We start from the raw sequence: 23991 nt of genomic DNA on the forward strand, positions 1-23991 counted from the left end.
TTGTCGAACATCTTAACAATACCACTAGTTTTTTGAAATTTACTTTCAAGGTACATGGGAACATTTGTAATTATTTGGACATCCTTCTGTACACTAAAGAGGGTGGTAGTGAACTCAGGATTGAGTCAAATATTTTTCGTAAGGAGACATATTCCAACAATTTTCTGCACTTTCAGAGTTGCCATCCCCTTTTCCAAAAGAGGAACGTTGTCAAGGGTTAGATGGTTAGACTGTCTAGATTAATTAGCGAGGATGCCAATTATGTTGTGGAGATAAAAGGTTTAGTTGACATGTTTCTTGAAAGGGGCTACCCAGCCGATTTTTTGAACAAGATTAGAGATGAGGTGGACCGCAAAAGATCTTTAACATTTAAACCAATATTACAAGGTGGGTTACAAAAGGAGTCTTATGATCAGAATAATCAACGTAACACCAGTTGTTCTTTGGCCCATGACAATTTCAAAAGAGCAATGGTGTTACCATGCAATGGTCAAGTTGACACTGTAGTTAATATTTTAAGAGAAACATGGTATTACACTATGGATCAAGAGACCAAAAGTATTATTGGAAACTCACTCGTAGTTACTTACAGCAGGAGGCTGATATTAAAGGAGTTGTTGGAAAGGGATTATTCCAACAAAGGAACCTACAAGAGTTCCAGTATAAATAAGTGTGGTTCCTGTAGTGTATGTAAATACATCAATAATGGCCCTTATGTGACAGTCCACAGTTTTTACAAAACCATCAAATGCCCTGGTCATTGTAACTGCAATACCAGGAGGGTAGTTTATATTGCTACATGTTTGAGCTGCACAAGTTTTTACGTAGGGAAGACTATTAGAAAATTAAGATTAAGAATTCTTGAACATGTGAGAGACATTAAGAACAAAAGGACGACTAACGCTTTATACATGCATAGTTTGAATTGTGTCAATTTCAAGAAGTTTTTATTTTTCATTATTGATAGAACACCTGACAATGACAGAGCGGGTGACTTCAAGATCTTGTTAGAAGTTATAGAAACTATGTGGCAACTAAGATTAGACACCTCTAGACCCCCAGGTATTAATGAGAATATTTCTATGTCTAGTATTCTAAAATACAGATCCTTTTTATCTGACAAACAACTGAACTATGTTTTACGTATTTTAACAATTTTTAGAATTTGAATATGTTGACAGATGTTTTTAATGTATTCTTTTGGCAAATTTATTATTTTTTAATGTTTTCTATTTATTTATTTATTAACTTCAACCAAAAAGTTCATGAAGTGTTTGTTTCATTTGCGTTGTCCAATTTACTTTGGTTATTTAACAATTTTTCTAATAGGCTAGTTTTTCAGGGTGGGAATTTTTTGAAATTTATTTATAGTAGCTGGCTTAGTATTGGGTTTACCACTCTGATGATGCCTGTTTTTAGGTGAAAGCGCTAAGTGGGTTTTACTTCATTTTGTATATTTCTACAATAAAGAAGATCTGGTTGATTGGATTGTAACTGCCTTTTCGCTGGTTTCTTTTGGCTGTACTTTGCCTTGGAACTGTTTTGGGACATTTTACTTGTTTTTTTTGTGTGCCATATACATATATGTATATATATATATATATATATATATATATATATATACATATATATTTTTTTTTGTTAATAAATTGTGTGAAGCACTACAGATTTGCTCTCTGCTTAATTAAGAGTACAGGCATGTGCATTGGCATTTTTGGACCAATTTGCAGGTTGCTAAACAGTGTGTAAGTGGGAGGAGCATTGCTTAAATCATAAACTTACTGTTACATAACCTAAGACACCAGGCCACTCATAGCTGTGGGATTTTGTTTCTTCCACAGTCAGACCTCTGTCCCTATTTCTACATTGCTGCCTTCGCACAAACTGACCAAGTCATATTCAATAGGATGCAGACACATGGCGCAGCAAGAAAATGTACAATTAATATCAGAAAGATGTTAATAATAGTATAGCATACACAGAGTGACAGTCTGCAAAACACAACTTATTACTAACAATATAAATGAACAGAGGAAGGCTGCAGGTCTCTTCTAAAAAGCTTTATTCTTAGATCACACACAAGCACTTTCACCAACTGGCTTCTTCAGGTGTATACAAGAACTAGCAACACACCCATATTTATACTATGCATCTATTAATTAACTAATAAAGAGCTTAAAGGTATATAAAACTTTAAAATAAAAATAAAAATAAAATTATAATAAAATATCAACTTTATAAAAACTCCTTTCCTTATTTTCATGTCACATATGAAGCCATAAATAATATAGATTTATAAATATTTTCCATAAACATATATATATATATATATATATATATATATATATATATATATATATATATATATGTATATATAAAAGACAACATAAATACAACTTCAATAAATACCACAGTTTATAAAATACTTGCATAAATGTGCACAGTCAACAATTGAATACCTAAATGACTATCTACGTAAGGCTCTATTTTTTAAAAAAGGTATCAATAGCACATGGTCATTCAGGGCATGTCCATAGTCAGCTCTCAACCTAACTATCCATTTTATTTCCAGATTCTCTATTTGTGTCTTAGTATCACCACCCCTTATAGTTTCAAAATACCCATCTATCACTCTAAAAGTAAATTGCTGCTCTATACTAGTTTCTTTTATGTGTTTAGCTAGAGCATTAAAGGAACTTCCCTTTTTAATATGATACATGTGCTCTCTAATTCTGTCTTTTAATAATCTATCCGTTTTGCCTATATAGAACTTATTACATATTTTAAAGGTAGCTAGATAAACTAAATGTGAAGAATCACATCTAGCACTAACATTAAAATTAAAACATTTGCCTGTATCTGGATGCACAAATATACTATCTGTACTTACATATTTACAAAATTGGCATTTAAAACATGGTCTGGTTCCTTTTTCTTTGTTTCGTGAATCAAAGTCTCTGGGACCACATAATTGTCTTTTTAAAGATTTTTTTTATTTCTAAATGTGAATTCTGGAAAAGCACCTATCAATTTATTTATTTGCTTGGCCAAGGTTAAAATATTCCAGTGCTTATTAATAATATCAGTATACCATCTAATATTTCTTGAATAACCAAAACACGGTTTAAGTGTTTGTACTTTGCTGACCTAATTATTAATATTACTTTCTATTGGTTTAGAAAAGAAGGGTTTGGCTCTAGTGTGCCTCACATTCCTTACTGCATTGATACTAGAATCAATTAATTTCCTATCATAACCTCTCTCTAATAAATCACTTTCCACTACGGTTAGCTGTGTAACAAATGCTTCATCCATAGCATTAAGCCTGGAAGCTCTATAAACTTGATTTTGGGCTATGTTTTTTAAAATGAACTGAGGGTGCATGCTATCCCTCCTAAGGAGATTGTTAATGTGGCATTCTTTCTTATACATTTTAACATTCAGGTCACCATATGTGGTCTGCATGACAGATACATCTAAAAAGCTTACTTCCTTATCTGAATAATTCAGAGTAAACTTAAGAAAACTTGTAGAACTATTAATATAATCAGTAAACAATTGCAACTTGTCAATAGAACCATTCCATATCATAAAAAGGTCATCTACAAATCTGCAGTAAAATAATACATTATTTGCAAATTCATCTTTCATCAGAAATTCCTTCTCCCATTTCAACTTTACAGCATTGGCATAACTATTCGCACAAGAAGTTCCCATAGCAATGCCTTGATTTTGCCAAAAGACCTTATCCTTATATATGAAAACATTATTCTCCAAAACAAGGTTTAATAACTTGCATATCAGGTCTATTTTATTACAATCATAGTTACCATTGCTATACATTAAATCAGCTACATACTTTATTCCATATTCATTAGGTATAACTGTAAATAATGAGACAACATCCAATGTGACCAATAATGTCTGTTTATGCATATCAGATTCCTGAAATTTAAATAGATCTTTAACAAATTATTCAGTGTCCCTAAGGATATGTTCACCTGTATAAATATGTACATTGCTATTCCATGCATCGTATGATCAAATTCTGTATTACTGTGTTGTGACTGTGTGGCATACTAACTGTGTAAAATTCTCATATAGCATAGTTGAGTTGCTGTTATGGCAGTTACAAGGGGGACACTGCTGTTTTGAGCTGTGGGGGAACAAACCACATTTTTTTAGGATGCACACTAGTCTGACTATCATTTAACCTCACTTTCTAACATCTCCCTTGAATGATGCACCAGTAATCTGTTGCAGTCAAACTGCATGAATATTCCATGCATGAGGCCTACTGATTACAAATAGAGATGTGATAATTGAATTGGTGCCTGTTGTCCCATGTGCATGTAATTTCTGTCCAAATATCCCACAGTTACTTGCGTAATGTACCAGATCCATAGCTACAATGACATATCATAATTATCCACTAGAATACTGTGTAGCTTATGGACTTACCTTGCAAAAGCAGCAGATGACACAACTGTAGTTCTGGGCTGACTCTGTCTGATGCAAGCCATATACAGCCAATACATGGAAGGTACAGGATGTGTGAGTTGCCTGACATCAGTTTTAATACATGTATGTGAGCAGGCATAAGTTGTTAGTCCCTAGGTCCCAAAGTTGTCAGTGGATGTGCTATGTGTCATGCCTATATCTGCCTACAGGGGCATCAGCAGGGGTGCCTCCTCCCAGTCCTCCTGTGACTGTGGCTGTGGTTACCTTGGCACTGGTGGGGGCTGTGTATCCCTTCCCTTTGCTGATCCTGCTACAGCTGTGTCCACAGGATCAGATTGTGTAGCATAGTGCATACTGTGAATATCTGTGCACATGTGGGTGGAGTACACTGCAAGGTTCCACCAGATATATCGAGGCACTGGAACCAGGACTTCAGAAGCCCAAACACATACTCTGTGTTGTGCTAGATTGTGTGTGTGCCTCATTATGGCATTCTTCTGTGGGTGTGGGTGCATTTCTGATGGGTGTCATTATCCACGGTTCCAGGATGTAGACAGCATCCCCCAGTAAATAGCACTGTGTGATGTCCCATCTAGCACACATCTGGTACAGCTGTGATGTGTTCCAGATGTGGGAGTCATGATAACTTCCAGGGTAGCCAGCACACACATTCACGATAATCCCCTGGGCATTGAACATGACGTGGCAGTTGATAGAGCGGTATCCTTTGCGGTTAATGTAATTCCACTCTGGAATTATAGATAAACTCACTAAACTAGGTATAAATCCCTATGTCAAGATAGGTTGCCAACTGGCTCACTGACAGAATCCACACTGTGAAAGTAGCAGACTCCAAATCCAACTTCAGACCAGTGACAAGTGGAGTACCACAAGGTTCCATCCTGGGTCCTATCCTGTTTGGTATCTACTTCTCTGAAGTACAGGATAACACATAAGGTCTTTGGCTAATGAAGTTCACAAATGACTGCAAACTAGGAGCCATAATTGAAACTCCTAATGATGTGGACATCCTACAAAAGGGCCTCACTGAGACAGATGCCTGGTGTCAAAGCCATGGCCTCAAGCTCAATGCCAAGAAGTGCATCGTCATCCCCTTTGGTAAAAACTCTGTACCAATGAACTACCACACTGGTGGGTAGTTTACTTAACACTGAAAGTGTGATAAGAGACCTTGGGACACAGGTGGACAGTAGTCTCTCCTTTGATAATCACATCACTACAGTAGTCAGGAAATCCTTCTATGTAGCACACCTCATCACAAAAGGTTTCTCATCCAGGAAAAAGAGGTCATTGTTCCCCTCTACTCGTGACTCGTTAGACCCATTATAGAGTACAATGCCCACTTTGGTATGTACCTCACAAGACATCTACAACAACTGGAAAGGCCTCAGAATTACCTCACAAAGAGGATTACTGGCCTCAAAGAGATGCCCTATGCAGACCATCTCAAAAAACTCCAGCTTTACTCCATTGCATATCACCTACTCAGAGGTGATCTCTGCCTAACATACAAAGCTATATTCAAACCCAGAGCTGTTGGACATGGTCCACTTAAAGAAATCCCAATCCCTCCGAGCTACATGGTCTAGGGACCTAAACCTTGTCACCACAATAAACAGGACATGCTGGAGGGCTAGATTCCTGTCCCAGAGACTTCCCATACTCTGGAACAAACTACCTATCTATATCAAACAAAGCTCTTCATTAGCACTCTTCAAGAAAAATCTTGATGACTGGATGGGAAATAGGAAATTCACCCTGGGGATCATTTCTGTGGCTCTGCTCGACAGGGCCACATGAAAATAATTTTCTTGGGTGGCAAAAGCCAGGGTACCTTTTTGGCTAAGCTTATACAGGTCCTAGGGCCAATAGCCTAGTACCTACCTATGAACCTAAGAAATACTACCCTCCTCACCAGGTGGTGCCTTTATGTGTACATGAGTGCAATCTATGGCACCCAGTACTTTAGGGTAGTGTGTTACACGGTAGAACTGTTGTATATTGCTGGCCCTCACCTCAGAGGAAAGGGGAAGAGATATGTGCTCATTGGCATGTGGGAGCATAGCAACCAGGAATTGGTGGAGTATCCTAGATGCAGATGCCTGTGACACCCTCATCATGTCCCCAGTTGGTGTTTGAAAAGTACCTGTAGCTAGAATCCTAAAGGCTAAACATACCTTAGTTTTAACTGGTATGGGTTCCCCTCTGTTAGCTCTTGCTTAGAGTTGTGGGCAGCAGAGTTCACTGAGTTGCTGTTGCAATACAGCCCTGCCCACCCTGTAGTCCTCTACAATTTCCAGCTCATATAGCTCCTAGAAGGTTACCGTGGGCCTGAGCACTCTTCTCCTTCTTGGCCTACGCCTAATGTCATCAGCACCAGCAGCATTGATTTCAGCATCTAGCACATACAAGTAACATCTAGCACATACAGATGTAGAATACCTGCATCAGCCCTAGCATTATATCAGTTAAAATTTCCAAGTCTGTACTCCAGTGATTCTGAATATTGAGGGGAAAACAGAACGTAGGGTGTGTGCACACTTTATCCTGTTCTGGAGTAGGTACACCATGTTAGATTGGCTAATTATGATGCAGTTCTCCTGCTTATGATATAATTGACATAATTTAAAGGCCCTACTTTAATATGTGACACTGCACTGTGTGCAGTGTTGCACAGCATACCTATGCAAAACTGTATATTGTTAATTGAATACATCCAGTTTCCATTTATATCTGTCTACCTCATGACTGGGACTTACGTGGTCTGATCATGTGAACAAGCTAAGCTATGGCCAAACCATTTGTGGCAAGAGTTGTGCTGTGCAAACATGCACACTAAGCACAAACAACTCCTAAAAGTGACATGACACACCCTCCAGATGTCATTTACATCCAGTCGGAATATAAACACCATGTAGGAACCTAAATGAAGTTGATATCCTTACATGGCTGCTCCCTTTAACAATTCAACACATTCACAGCATTTACCTCTCATCTGCATAATATTCATGCTAACAGCCTAGAAACTACATTGTTCTTAGCTGTGTAAGCTGGTTAACAGCACAAAAGCATGATTGTGCAGACCCGATGCAAGGTCTTACAGTACTTTTGTCTAGAGTACAATATAATGTTCTTTTGCATTTCTTTTTTATTTTCAGACATCCACAGTGCATGATTATATGATTAGAACATTTATGTATAGGATCTTTACTTTTCAGGGGAATTATGTCCATATTTATCAACTTTTACATCCCCATGTTTCAGTGTAGACTCCTGTGCATGGAAAATGTCCATGCACACTATTAACACAGACACAGAGTCTACACAGATGCATTACAGGTTGTTGGATCACTCCACCTGGTTAATTTGTATAACATTCAGCTACTTAAGCCAAAATGTGCATTGCAGGAAAGGTTCTGTAGTTGTGTGTGCATGTGCATGATTGCACTCTGCTACACGGTGTTTAGTGAATCTAAAATTGTTAACACCCATGTGTGCATCACTGCACAATGCGCACACAGGAAAATATTTCATGTAAGATTTATTGAATTTCTCCATACATGCATTATGTAGTAGAATTTTTCAGACAATATGGGTTCAACTCTAATATTTAGGAGCTTATTTCAGAGGATTATAAGATGCATGCCTCAGATACCTTACGTATATAGGTTCCACATAGTTGGTCAAATGGCAGGTTCCAAAAAACTGTTGAAAGTGTATTATTTTAATTGAATATGAGGTAGTGGAAAATGGAACTATATCAAAGGTAATTTTTTTGACTCTGGGTTTATGTGTGGTTTATGTTCTGGTTTAGTTCTTATATGTGTAATACTGAGCATGTAGCATTGATTGTAGCTGTGGTTAGAATACTGACTGAATCACTAAATGTCAGATTTTGATTGTTTATATATGTGTTTATTGAAATATCTGTATAGTGGAGATTGGGACGTTTACCTGTTTTTGCTGCTGTCTAATCTCAGAGTTGGTATGTGTAAGTAGTGAGGGATAGCTGTTTGTGTAGTTAATATTTAGGTTGTAGAATAGGCTGTAGGTGCGGCATAAAATAGTGAATGAATTTCTTCAATATTTGAATTACAGTAAGTGGGATTAAAGTTTAGTGTTAATTATGATCTCAGCCAAATATCTTTTTTGGATGCATTGGTCAAAAAATATTCTAATGGGACTTAACAAACTTCCCTTTTTAGGAAGGAATTTCCTTGTAATTCCCTGCTGGATGCATCCAGTTGTCATCCTCCACATATCATTAAAAATATACACAAGTCACAATTCCTTAGAACCAAAAGGATATGTTATTCTTCAGCTGATTTAAAACATCATACTCATGATTTGCTTCAAAGATTTCAGGCCAGGGGATATAATCCACAAGTTGTTAAAGGGTTTATTTATCTACTAATTCATATAGCAGAGAGAGTTGTTAAAATATGTTGAAAAAACAAAAGATTATTCTTTGTTATGTTTTACTATGACTTTTGGTAGTAATTCTTATGCTTTTCAAAATGTAATTCATAGATATTGGGGCATCCTTCAAACTGATAATAGATTGATTGATTTGATACCATCTAAGTGTAGATTATTTTTTAGAAGAGGCAACGATATTGGCAAAGAGTTTAATCATTATAAAAAGTTATGCAAGTTGATCAATTTGGTCAACAAAGTACATTTAGTGGTACATGTTTGATTAGTTGTTTTTCATGTGGATATTGTTCTGCTAATAAGCTGGTTATGAAAACTAAACAGTTCTCTTCTACCAATACTGCTCATATTTTTGACATTAGGTATTTTATTTCTTATTTGTCTGAATGGGTCATTTATTTGGCTATTTGTGGATGTCCCACATTTTATGTGGGGAAAAACATTAAGACAATATAAAATGTGTACTTTTGACCAACAAAGTGATGTTAAAAATTATAGGTGTTGTAATGCTTTCTACAAATTAAACATTGCACTGCTTGTTTTTAATTTACAGCTATTAATAGGATTTGTCATTATAGTGTCAAAAATTGGGTTGGCAAGAAATATTAACCAGAAAGGAATGGATTTGGATTGTGAAGTTGGGTACTTAGTTTCTCCGGGTTTAAATGAATTATTGTGACTGGGTGATAGATACTTTAAGGGGAAGGTTTTTTCTGTATATGATTATTTTATAGAATTGCTATTTAGTAGTTATAATGTAATAGCACTGTTGAAGACTGAGTCCAAAACCTGTTTGCTGTTTCATTCCTGGTGTATTTAATAAACATTTATTATATTTTTTAGCCAGATAGAGTGCTGACCACATTTGGTATTCAAATGACAGTTTTTCCATGTGTCAGTATGTGCGTTTTAGACATTGCTATATGCTTTGGACTTTTCCTTTCTCCCTTCTGCTGCATGATCCCAGTATTGGTATATATAACCAGGTCCCTATTAAATAAATGAAAAGTGGAAATGCCGAATGGCCAAATCAATGAAAAGGCCGTTTCTTGAGATCTCTATTGTAAGATCGCGGTATAGTGAAGGCTGGACATTTTGCCCTTTCTTCACTGTAGTGCGATCTCAGAGTTGGTATATATAATTAGCAGGGGGGTGTGGGGGCCGCAGCCCCCCAAATTATTCATTTCGAGGAATGGCCTTTTCCTTTATTTGGCCAGTTGACATTTCCACTTTTCGTTTATTTAATAGGGACCCTATATAACCTGCAGAGGACATGTGTTGAAAGTTTACCTTTTCTGTTGGAAGCTATTGGTAGTCTTATAAAATTGTTTTTATTGAGAGATGTATGTTACATTAATACATATTTATTAAGTAGATAGTCCCACAGGACACACAATCCCTTTTCAGGGCAAACCAGGAGCAATGACTGGTTAAGTTACTTCCTCAAGGTTACACAGTAGGGCAAATGAGGGCCGGGGTAATCAAATCCTGATCCAAAGGAACTACAGTTTATAGCCTTAACCATCTTTTCTTTTTTAATTTCTTTTCAGAACCTGTTCTATATTTAATTTGTATTCATATATGTAATATGTTGCTTTATTTAGAAACAGGAAAAATATATTAGCTATTTTCAGCATGCACGTTTTCAGTATAGTTATCTTTCAGGAGTATGTTTAGTTTTCCTTTGGTATTGTTTGAAATCCTTTAATTCAATGACTTTTTTACTGAATTGTTACACAGACTTGCAGTTTCATAAATCAAACACAATACTGATGAATTATTGTTTCCTCACTAAGTTTTCTGCATCTCCAAATACAACAAGAGCTTGACTCCCCCATCCGTACACCCACAATCCTGCCAACCTTCTACCCAAGGCCCTATTGGGTTTTACCCTCTTTTTCACAACATTGAACTCTAATCAATTTCAATTGTAATTGATTACATACACACACACACACACACACACACACACACACACACACACAAACATTTAGTGTGTGCTGTCACTTTAAGGGTTGTGTGGTGTGGCAGGTGATGTTTGTGTCTTTACGGAAATTCGGGTAAGTGTTTAAATTTTAAAGGATTTAGTGTTAATGTGTTAATATTTAGTTGCTGTGGGGAGTTGTACAAGTAGATTGGAGTAGGCGGGTGAGACTGTGTGAGTTTGAAGGTGGTGATTTTTGTACATGTGTACTTTGTGTTTGTGTGTGTTATTAGTGAGTTTACATATGACTGTCTGCAGTGGGAGCATAGGGTTAGTCAGGGAAGGTGTGTGTTTCTTTTTGTTCATGTTAGTGTGACCTTGGAGTTGGTAGATATAAGTAGGGTGTGTGTGGGGGAAACAAACTGCTGCAGAAACTATGGCAGTGTTATCGGTTTTGATTTTGTAGTGTTGGTATTGTTTTTGTGGAGGGCTGTGTATGTCTGTGTGTTTTGTTAGATTCGATGTGTGAGTGTTTGTGATTGTGGTGTTTCTTTATTTTGAGGGTTCGACATTCTGGACTCGAAATAGTGAAATTCGAGATTTCAGTATTTAAAGTTAAAGAAATGAACCCATAAAGGCACATGTAAACTAGACACCCTTACTAAGAAATATTTGGATCCACTTAAGACACAAGATCATGGATTCAAGTAATGGTGACTATTTTAGCCATCTGCCCCATAAGGCATCTTTCAGAAAATATATGGCACTTTTGGATAACTGCATAATAATCTTATTATTATTGCTGTTAATCTTATTTATTTTATTTGAGCCAAGCAGGCTACCCCAGAGTCAGCAGCTAGTACATACCCTGCCTTTACTAAAAGAGCATGTTTTTATTTTATTACTGTTATGAGCATTATATTAGCATTTTGCTAACAGCAACTCACTTTTACTGACATGATTCATAAGCAAAAAGAAGGTAAGTCACTCGCTTAGAATAAGGACATGGTGCAAGTGAGATCTGATTGAATTTCAGCCTAGGCCTCCAATTTCAGTCCAATACTGTGTTACTTCAAATAGTCGTATTTCAGCACAAAGTACAGGAAGCTGTTCAGTGAGCTGCATATCTGTACTTGTGCCTGACAAATAACTGCTCTGGTGTACTCTGGTTTAAATAGCACCAAGGTGTGTACTGTGGCCATTTTATGTTCTACATTCTACATCTATGTAATTGGCACTTGGACTGTGGGGTCTAGTGCTTTGCAGTGCCACAGCATGAGGAGAAACTAGAGTAAATGATCCATTGAGATTAAAGTAGCACAGAAAAAAAGCAAAATTAGTAATAAAAAAGTAAAATTAGTAATTGTTTAAAAAGCATATATATTGTTTACTGAATTTGTTGCCAAATGGAGATGAAAATCCGTAACAGTGAGACACAGTTGTTTTAATCTGAATATACTTAATTAGCCTCCACAATTAGTCCCTAGTATGGGTGTGATCTTTAATACATTTTTCAGACATTTATTTAATTGCAAAGACATCTGCTATACGTCATGCTTAACTAGATGAGACATGTCTATGGCTAAAAAACATGTTTACAAAAAATATATGTAAAAAATACCTTTCTTTCCCAGTCCCATGGTTGGTATGATTCAATTCATAAAACCAATGACTAAGTTCATTGTACAGTTTTGCAAAACACACAGCTATACCACTTTCAGTATTTATTACACTTTAATAGAGGCAAAATCTGCCTTGCAAATGATAATAGTCCGTGCTGGTATAAAAGAATGGCATTCTTTCATTCATGTTGTTTGTAAATGTAGCTTGCATGCTTTGCATGTGCAACCAAGGATGGAAATGTGGTCTGTGTTAGTGAGCTATTACTGACTCCATCCAACAGGTCTAATTAAGAAAAAAGAAGAAAGCATGTACTACTGAATTCTGATATTCTAAGGAGAATGGGCTTGTAGTTATGTTAACAGAGCTTAGTGTCATGCATCTCATGTACCAATAGACAATAAGGACTGACCCTAGTAATATGATATTAACATAAACACCAGAATTCAGATTATGCACATAACAGTGGAGGCTGCCTCTCTAAAGTCATCTATAATATCCAGTACCACAAAGAATTAACTATTGGAAAAGCAAAGCACAACAGTTAAGTTTGTTGATGGATGTTGAGTCATAGATTATACAACTATTATTTATGAGCTGTCCTTCTCAATTAATACTGTTAAAATATGTAGAGTTGGGAGAAAGAAATATTATGATGGCTGCAGATACTAACAGACTCCAATATGTGTGTGTTATGCTTTAATACCTTTAGAAGTCACTCTTTAGTTTATAATCCTTAACACACGTGTATCGTGTCCCATGGCTTGCAGGCTTTAACATAGTGAGAGTTATTCAATAAATCTCATTTCTGGCAGCATTAAAATATATTCCTTCAGATTGTTTTCCATAATATAGTTGTCTTTAATGCAGCACATCATGTACAGACTATTTCAATGGACTTACAGATATGTGCTGCATTTAGCTAAAGATCTAGATGCAAAGGAAGGATAAAGAGAGAATTGGACAGGAGAAAGTTGGCTACTGACATTTGCATTTTAGCTCATTCCCTCCATTACAGCTCTCTTATGTGTGTACCTTTAACTCCCAGTGGGTGTGGTTTGAGCATTTAAAAAAGTAAAGTTATCATCTTACAGTTCAAATAAATATTCATATCCCAAAACCTTCAGGCATCTGCTAGAATGCTGAAGATGAAGAGGAATTTCACCTTTCAGCATGGAAATGGCCCCAAGCATACATCCATATCAACAAAAGAATGGCTTCACCAGAAGAAAATTAAAGTTTTGGAATGGCCCGGCCAGAGCCCAAACCTAAATCCAATAGAAAATCTGTGGGGTGACCTGAAGAGGGCTGTGCACAAGAGATGCCCTCACAATCTAACAGATTTGGAGACCTTTTCCAAGGGAGAGTGGGCAAATATTGCTAAGTCAAGATGTACCATGCTGATAGACTACTATCCAAGAAGACTGAATGTTGTAATTAAATCAAAAGGTGCTTTAACAAAGTATTAGTTTAAGGGTGTGCAGAAACAACAAAGCTTTAGTTTAAGGGTGTGCACACTTATGCAACCAGCGTATTTTACATTTTTTATTTTTTATATTTTTCCCCTAACAGATTTGTTTTTCAGTTGAATTGTACAGGTTATAGATCACATTAAAGATGGATAAAGTTTTCAAATGATTTATTGTGGTCTCATTTTTTTATATTACAAAAACCTGGCATTTTAACAGGGGTGTGGACACTTTTTATATCTACTGTATGTAGAGTTAATGTATTTTATCTAACTTTTGCATAGGTGAATGCCTGAATTAAGGCCCTTGGCTTAATCCAATAAAACATATTCTGTGTGTATAAGCAAGTAAATAAGTGAGTACTGCATGTCAGTGTTAGTTGAGAAGTCTGCAGCTGAGGGCAGCTCTACAGTTTTTCATATGTTTCAGTGGCAAAAAGGGCAAGCAATAATAGCCAGAGCACTTTTTTCAAGGCTAAAAATTAATGTTTTCTGAAAACATGCAAGCTATTATTTTGCAACTGGGAGAGAAATAAAGTTAAGCAAGAACAGATTGTGCAAGTAGCAGCACAAGATGTAACATTTGTCTACCATGGATAACTTTAATTTTAATCTTGGTAACACCAGTGGTTGCAGCTGTCATTTTGGGAAATTGCTCCTATCAGGAGCATTAAACTTTATTGTTTGAAGATATACATAGTTTGGCGTGTTTGTTTTAAGTTAATAGTTTCTGGGGGTTGGTTTCTTGTTTGGATGGTTGTCATTAAAATAAAAAGTCTTATAAAATGTGACACTGGCTCAAATGGTGATGACAAAAAAAAAACAACTATATAAAACATCAACCTGCAAATATTAGTGAATGCATGTAACACAAAAGCTGGAAATAGACATTTAAAAAGCTGACATATTTAATAGGTGGGAAGAGTAACTTCTTAACATAATAGCCACTCTACTCATATTATTTTGGAACATAAATAGCCTAAAAGATTGAATTATATTAAGAAATGCAGAGTGCAAATAGCAATTCTACAAGAGACACCTTTAGAAAGAAGTGAGTATGTGGGTTTAATAAAAAAATTATTTCAGGGGGATATTTAACATAGTATCAGGGACAAAGGAAAAGGGGAATCATTATTCTAATTGCTAGAAGAGGGGAAAACTGATAATAACAATGCTAGATTTGTGGTAGTAAGGGGCTACTGAAAAAGGAGGAGGATTACACCGGCCTGTATTTATATTCCACATAAAACTTCTGTTATGGAGCTTTTGGGAGAAATAATCAGCTTTGAGGACTGGAATTTGATTTGCAACAGGGAAGATGTGTTTGAGGGACCTAGAACCTAGAAGGGAAAATATAACAAAAATGGTAGAGCTCTACAGAAATTCATATAAATATTTTGTATGGAAGACATAAATTCAGTAAAGGAACTCAGGGAGAATGTATATATTATTCCTCAAGGTACAATAACTGGGCTAGATCAGACAGAAATTATATTTCACAGGTACTAGCGCATTTAATTGAAAGCTTCAACACACATCCAATAACAATTTCATATCATGTGCTATTAACAACTGAGATAAAAATGCAGGGTAATGAAATAAAAATGAGACACTGGCACTTCCCCACCTACCTGTTAAAAAGAGCAAAATTTAAGGAATGGGTAGTGAAAATTATTTTAGGGTTATTGGAGAAGACAGAAATTACTTCAGAAGTTATAGCTAGTAAGTGGGATAAAATGAAAGTGGAGTTTAAAAACAGGTTAGAAATAAAATGACATATGGTTAAGAAGTAAAAAGAATTATTTAGAGGGGCTTACAAAGATTAAAGTATTGCAGAATATGGAAAATCTCACAGAACAAGAAGAGGTGCATCTGCAGAGTGCTAAAGAGAAAATAAGGGAGCATCTAGATAAAATGCATGAGTTTAGAAAGATTGCTGTTAAGCAACTGTTTTCAATGATAACCAGAGCACAAAAACTTTTAGCACAATGACTCAGGCAATAATAATAAAAATTACCAGAGATCCAATAGAGGTTTTAGAGACATTTTTGAAATTCAATGAACATTTGTATAAATCAGAAGATTGTGTAAATCAAGAAAGAACACTAATGGGAAATATTTATGGAAGCTTTAAGTATACTAAGGTTAGAGGTAGATGAGGCTCAGCAATTGATAGGATGTCATGTGATAAAAAATGGTGTCATACAATCAATATGGTATTTTTGTGAAAGTTTGGAATCTAGGGGGGAATAAAGTGATAATGATCTGGAAAGCTGTGTTTACCAGTATTGAAAAAGGAGGGGTTCTACCAACATTATGGAAGAAAACTGTGATGGCTGTAATACCTAAATATGGTAAAGATCCATCAGACCCAGCTTCATATAGGCCCATTTCAATTTTAAACCATGATTATAAAGTGTTTATGTCTATGATAGCTAAAAGAATGGTATTGCTAAAACTGATAGCTATAGATTAGTGTGGTTTTGTTTAGTGTAGGCAAACTTTTGAAAACATTAACAGTGGTGATCCAGAGGAAAGCAGAGTATGAGAAAATACCACCATTGTTGGTGAGTCTTGATGCAAGAAAGCATTTTGCAGATTAAGCTGGGATTTCATGAGTAGAACAATAGAATCATTAGTATTCCCTAATACAAAAAGAAGGTTAATTAGGAGGACATATGAGGGATCAGAGGCTAAAATTAAAGTGAGATGGTTCCTCTATGGCAAGTTGTTTCTGAACAGAGAAACCAGACAGGAGTGTCCTCTTTCTCCTTTGTTATTTGTTTTATATTTAGAACCATTGGCAAAGAAAATAAGGGACTCAGAAATCCAAGGACGTAATTGGTATGACAATCAAGAAAAGTTGACTTTATTTGCAAATTATATAATTTTGTACCTGATAAAGCTAGAAAAGAATATCTCAGAGATGTGGAACATCTTGAGACAGTTTCCCATCTTTTCAAGATATTCAATGAATGAAGATAAAGCAAAATGTATAGTTGTAAACTATGTACATGCACATGAATTTTTTTCAGCAATATAAATATTTATGGGAACATGACAAAATTAAGTATTTAGGAGTGTGGATTAAAAAAGATTCTGTCATGACAACTAAGGATATGTGAGAAGAGATTAAACAAAAGATATTACAAAAACTGAAAAACTGTGAGCTCTTGTTTATAGATATGATTATCATGATACAAGCAGTGAAAATGTTTTTAATCCCTTTAGGTTTATCTACAGGTCAGGCATATTTTACTAACCAGATAAAAAGCCGTGGACAATAATTAATAAAGAATTAAAGGAATTCATCTGAGAGGGAAAGAATGCAAGGGTGAAGTGGGATAAGCTGAACAAGAACAAGGTGGTTTAGGACTACCTGATTTGAAGGGATATTTTAGAGTTGTACAGTTAAGGCTCATATACATAACAAAAGCAGAAAGCTATAATTCAAAGTGGAAGGGGATGATTATGGAATGGATGTATTTCAAAAAAAAAGGAGAGACTGGGATTTTGGATGAAGATCCTTAAGGAAAATAACATCAGCCTTACAGAAAATTATGCACATAAAGTAGCAGAATGTATTCTAAGAACTAAGCCAAAACAAGCATGGAGAAAGGAAAAGTTGATGATAGGGATGACTGCAATTAAGGCTACAAGGAATAGGCAAGAGGGTATTAGAATTTATTGGAGAAAACTGGCAAGAAAACCAAGACATTTGTAGCAAATAATTAAAGAGGAAAAGGTAAATGAATGCGAAGAGGCCAAGAAGACATTTAGACTCCAGGCTAGAGACCGCCTTCCCTCTCAGGAATGGATATCAAAGTATAGGCAAACAGAAAGGGGATAGGGGAGAATCATAAGTGAAAGACATGCTATGGTAAAGTTTGTAGTTGAATCTAAAACAGAAGCTGCAGTTAAAATGGGGTTAATTTGTATGGCATATAAAATATTGCATGATAACTATTGGGATAAATCAGAGGAGATTAGAAAATATAGGGAAAAGAGACCAGATAAGCAATTCACAAGGAAACAATGGGAAGACATATGTATGGCTCCTGCGTATGCAACAAAGTACAGAAGATAAAGATATTTTGCTTGGAAGTTTTTTCATAGGAAGTTTTATACCCCAAGCAGACTCCAAAGTATATTTCCTCAGGTAGATGGCAAATGTTGGCAGTGTGATGGGGAAGAAGGTGATAAATGGGAACATATGTTTTGGGAGTGTAATGAGTTGGCAGATCTCAAAAATTCCCTAGCAATTACTCTCAGAAATATTGGATGAACAAATGGGTGTAACTACAGAAATGATTTTTTTTTTGAGCTGGGTTACACGATCTGAATTGTCTAGACATAGTAAGGCCTTTTTAAGTTTAATTATGGTGGCTGCCAAAAAAGCAATTACTACAAAATGGAAATCAGTGTCTAAACCGACTGTATTTGAAGTATCGAATACTGTAACAGAGATAAAAGAACTGGAACTGGGATCTTTAGAAAAGGGTAAGAGCAAATTAAATAGAAAAAATGAAAACTGTGAGAACAATACATGCAGAACAGTGTTTTGGAGGAAGAGTGAGATTTAATGGAAACTAGTAATTGAGCAGTTTATGTAATGTTAGATTGACAATAGTTATACAAACTAAAAAACATATGTGATGTTTAATATTTATAACAAAGATCATTTTAATGTTTTTTTTCTTTTATATAAATGTATTGTATGTTTGCCTATGTTTTATGTGATAACTCAATAAAAGTGTTAAAAAATGTACTCCGTAGAGAATTTTAAAAATCTGCCAGCTTATTATAATGCCATTAAACATGTTCCCAATCACTCTTCTTTTTCCCTCTCACTGTCAGCATTCCCTGTCTGCATGTGAAAAAATTCTCTCAAGCCTTATTGCTATGTGATGTTGGCACTAGAATTCAGCTGCTTAGAAAAAATGTTCTCATTGACTGTGATCACTTTGTGATCACCAATTATTTGAACAGAGATGCCAATGAGCACAAATAATCCAGTCATCAGGGACATTTTCCTCTCATTAAACATGCAAATATAAATGCTGGCAATGTTCCAAATATACATGTGAACAAATGCAATATATACATCGGTGCTCTGTTCAGTTTTCTTTTTTCATATTTATTACTTTGACTAGATGCAGGGGCTGTGTGTGTCATAACAGTGAAGTTAAATACATTATTAGATCCATAGTTTTACCCTTTCTAGAAATTTGTTATCTGACTGGGTTAAAATATTGGGTTGGATAGAAGCAGATTATATACTATAAAGGCTTTATGCCAGTACTATTTTACTCTTGTCATTAAGCTTTTCATGTGAGTGGAGTGTATGCATATAACAGCATCAAACTGAAAAATATTACTATAGACATTATGTATTTTCATTTCATTGCAGTCACTGTCATAGGGATATATGAGGAAGGGTGAGTTGGGAGGAAGACTCTATATAAAAATATAATTACATGATCAGTTTTAGACAGTTATTGATATTGCTTACCAGGTAGGGGAAGTTTATGTGTTTGAGAGAAGCACTATAAAATATATTATCCTTCATTATTTCCCTTAGTTTGATCAACAAAACTTCCCAAAAGAAGTAGAACTTCTAATTTTTAGAGTTACAGGCTAGAAAGCAGACCATGAAAACAAAGAGGCAGTACTTGACAACTGTTTAATGTGTCCTGTGAGGTGTGACAGGAAAGAGTCCATGCAAGTGTATTGATGCAGTAAGTTAAAACACATTATTATGATCATTATTTGTTTTTTTCAGTTCCATAACAAGCATCACAAGTAATGTTATTAAACAGATGCAGTCAACGTAAAAGCTAATGACAAATACGTGGTCACTCATAATCTATAATTTCTATGTATTGCTGAGGGCAGATATGCATGCAAGATAACATAATTTTGGTCAGAGAAATGAATTTGTGTTGCATCCTTTGTAACATTCCCAAAAATATGCAGTTTCCATATGGTGGTCAATATGTCATACATAAGGTCATAAAAATATTTTGTTGTTATAATATAAGAATAAAAACATTGTTTTTACATCCCTGAAAGGAATGTTTTCCATGATTTAAAATATTATCAAAAAAGAAAGAAAAAATAAGCCATTACCAGAGATGTGCTCTACTCAAAATTCAAAACATAGGTGTTTCATCATCTCTATGCCCAAAACAGCAGTCTAGTTGCAGTTTTAAGTCAACAGGCAGACTGTTGAAATTTCAGAAAAGAAATGTCTGTATAAGGATTAAAATGTGTCAGACATGTTCAACTACTCTTTGTTAAGTGTCAGGTAGGCAAGCATCAAACACTTCACAGCAAATTGCACATTGTTGAAATCCTGGATCACTTCTCTTCATAAGAAATCACATCCATTATGTACCTTTAGGTACACCAGCTGTGATTCCTTTTCTGTTTGGTTTCTTCTTTTTACATAGTTATGCAACCATACAATTAGTATATACTGTATAAAGTAGGGTGTGAATGGTGCTGGAGTACTTTTCATGAATAAACATTTTTTATAGTTTAGTTGAGCTGACAGTTGACTGTTTTGTTTCATCCATTTGAAGTTTAAAGGAATATACCACCACACAACACAGACAGACCTGGCAGACTACAAAGTTAAATTAAACTCTATACTCATTATTGGTTTGCTTTGAGAGTTACCACCCAATGCTCATCTTCCTTTTATAGGTATGATTATAGACAATATGTGTTTATGCAGATGTATTCTTATCTATTATCTGTTAATCCCTTTGATGCATTCTATTTTGGATTTCGATATTGGCTAATATTGAGACGATTAGTACTTGGACTGTAGGTTATTTCCTGATGGTATGACTCTGTTATATTCTAGCTTGGCTCTCCTTGATATTGTTCCATTAGCTAATACAGTGGACCATGAGATATTGCTCGGGCATTATAAGATCTACTTTGGTATCTTAGGAAGAATTGCATGTCCATGCCATTATGGCCATTCACAAACATGTACTTCTACATTAAACTGTTCAAGTAGCTACCCTATAGAATCTGAAATACAAGATGTCTCATGCCATCGTTGTTCAACTTTGTATTTGCTGTCTCTGAAGGAAATAATACAAAGAAAGATATTTCTTTGCAATCATATGCTGATGATAGTAACATTTAACTCTAACGCACTATGGACTTAATGCTAAATTGGTGTCTATTAGAGGATTGTTTGGAATTTATTATTGCTTAGTAATTTTGAAATTATTTGAAACTCAATCTTGTAAAGTTCAAGCTGATCCTGGTTCATACCATCATAATGTTTATCCCATCTTCCTCACCTTATCCTTCTAGCTATATTTGAAGAAAACTGATTGGAATTTGTCACAAGTCCGTAATCTGGACATTAATGCTGACAGCAGGCCAACACCAAAATAACCTATGTCAGCTGTTTTCAAGGTATCATATTTTCTTCTAAAGAGTATACTATAGAAGGAGTCTAGAACTTTATTCTATCTATGCACTTTGGTACAGTGGTAAAGCAACTGTAATATCTCAAATAGATTACAGCAATGTTCTCTGTGTTCTTTCTATGTTGGCTGTTCTGAGGGTTCTAGTCAAATGCTCTGAATATCTGTCCTTTCCATATTTGGTACCAGTTCATTGGAATCAGCTATCATTTATTTCAAGGACTTTAAACATGGCTGCCTTATTTAGAAGGCCATTAAAGTATTAACATTTTAAAGTACTTAAATCCAAGAGTAGATATTTTCTTAAATTCTGACAGTTTATTTTATTAAAATATTGATGTGTATGCCTCAGCTTAGCCTTTTATGCATATTTTGTTTCATTTTAACTAAATATTTTAAGAATGTTTAAATTGTTTGTTAATATGTAAAATGCATAAGAAATACTCATTTAAATACAAATAAATTGGTGGGGATATGTTTTCTGTTCTAGATAAGGAATGCAGCATATACTAAGCTTTGTGGCTGTTGAGATTGTATAGTCAAAATGGCATATGATGATGACTGAAATAGTGTGAAGGTTTCAAATTCAGCAATCAGCTGTACTGGCATTTCTAATGGTATATTTGAAGTCCTAGGTGCATTTTATCTAAAAAAAAAAAAAAAAAACGCTAAAAACAATGAAAGACTTACATATGGCACTTTAAACTTAGCTATCAAATGTAATATTTCATATCTGGCATCGTTCTTTATGCTGACTTTCAAATATAACTTCTTATGGTGAAGAAAGTGGCCTAAGTGCAGAATATTTCTTTATTGTGCTATCAACATAAGTACAAATTATACAAGTTCCACCAGAAAGAGCACTATTTTATCAACACCAGTGAGGCAAGACCAAAGTTCCCTGTGCTGGCATGGACAATGTCATGCAGTTAACTTGACCACCAAAATGCATTAAAATTGCTTAAGGGCAGAATGTCCATTTTGTTGCATTGTATACTTAAAGATCTTATTATAGGTATCAATTTATTTGGTGAAGAATTTTTAAATGAGCATTGGCATACTGACTTTTATTCACAGATACAAAATGTACTGATTCACCAGTTTTTCACTAGCCAGTTTGGAATGAGACATCACATTGAACTCAGTTTCTATTTATTATTTTCATTTGAAAACCAGAACACGATACTGATCCATGTGGACCATTTTCTTAAGCTCAACCTGAAGCACACTGGTTAAGTGACTTGCACAGTCAAGAATAGGAAAACAGACAGAGAGAATCAAACCTAGTAAGTGACTCATTAACTGTTCATACTTTTACTGCTCTGTACTAACAGTCAGTGGAGTGGCTTTATTACAATGGTATGGGATTCCTCAGGGCTGGTAATAGAGCTTACATCTAGAATGTGTGTCACTGAGTTGCCACTACATCAGAAGTGAAAAATAATATCTTTTTATCCAGAAAAAGTAACTTGTTGTCAGTAGAAAAATGTCATGAATAAATGTTTCAATGTTACGGGATCAAATTTAACAAAATTGTTCACTGAAAATCCCTCATGAAAGAAGTTATAACTATATTCATATATGTTTTACAAGGTAGTTCCCTGAAAGTTTTGTCAGGAAGTCTTAAACTGAGATGAGATACTGTGCTTTAGACAAAGGCATTCACTGACTACTCACAATAATAGCCTGACTTATTCCATGGCACACAAATCTCATTATGAAGGCATATGACTTCTTTTCAGGGATGGGAATGTAGTACATGAATGAATGCATTTTGAATGGGTATTTATGACATCAGAAGTAAAAATAATGTATGTTTCACCAGATAAGGGAGGATTTCTGGATCAGCAAAGATCTCATGGAATAAACACCATGCAGTGCGCAAATAAATATGCTGCAATTAAAATTTGGCATAAAACTGCATAGAAACATCACAGGATCAAATGGTAGTCAAGGATTCATTCTGCAGCTCAAGGTCCATCAGAAATTATGTGATCATTTAGTCAAAAATGGGCTTTAAGATACTTTCTATTAGACTTAAATATACAAAATGGTTTTAATGTCACTGTCTCGTATGGCACATTATATTTGGATTTCATTTTGTAGATGGCTTTAGATTTCTCAGGCTAAGTAAAATAACACATTTACATAATATATAAATTTATGTATGTGTGTATATATATATATATATATATATATATATATATATATATATATAGATAGATAGATAGATAAATATGGATTTGTATCACTTAACCTAAAGACCATTTCACTGAAACCCATTTCACTGAGACCAAATCACCTAAAGTTCATTTCACCAAAAGTTCATTTCACCTAAAACTCATTTCACTGACAAGTAGTACTCTAAGGCAAGTCAAAGGTATGTCCTTTTCCCCACTGTAGTTGTATCATGGTGTTAGTATATATAGCTAGGGGTGTGTGGAGGGTGCAGCCCCCCACATTGTGGGGTGTGGGGGGCATAGCCCCCACTTATTTTGCTTTTATGTTGCCTAGTTTTGTTTTACATTATTTGGTAAAAGGCAACTGGTGGGCTACCCCACACACCCCCCAACGTGGGGGGCTATGCCCCCCACACACCCCTAACTATATAT

The 23991-nt window shown here is 35.2% G+C and overlaps 1 protein-coding gene across 1 annotated transcript in view; it reads right to left on the reverse strand.

Annotated features, from left to right (window-relative positions):
• Nucleotides 1-23991, reverse strand: part of AGBL1 (AGBL carboxypeptidase 1) — a 4745443-nt gene that overhangs the window by 2844676 nt on the left and 1876776 nt on the right. The gene's annotated exons all lie outside the window — the stretch shown is intronic.

The sequence above is a fragment of the Protopterus annectens genome, chromosome 7.part0 (assembly GCF_019279795.1).
Source record: "Protopterus annectens isolate FY-2018-M chromosome 7.part0, PAN1.0, whole genome shotgun sequence".
NCBI classification, from domain to species: Eukaryota; Metazoa; Chordata; order Ceratodontiformes; family Protopteridae; genus Protopterus; species Protopterus annectens.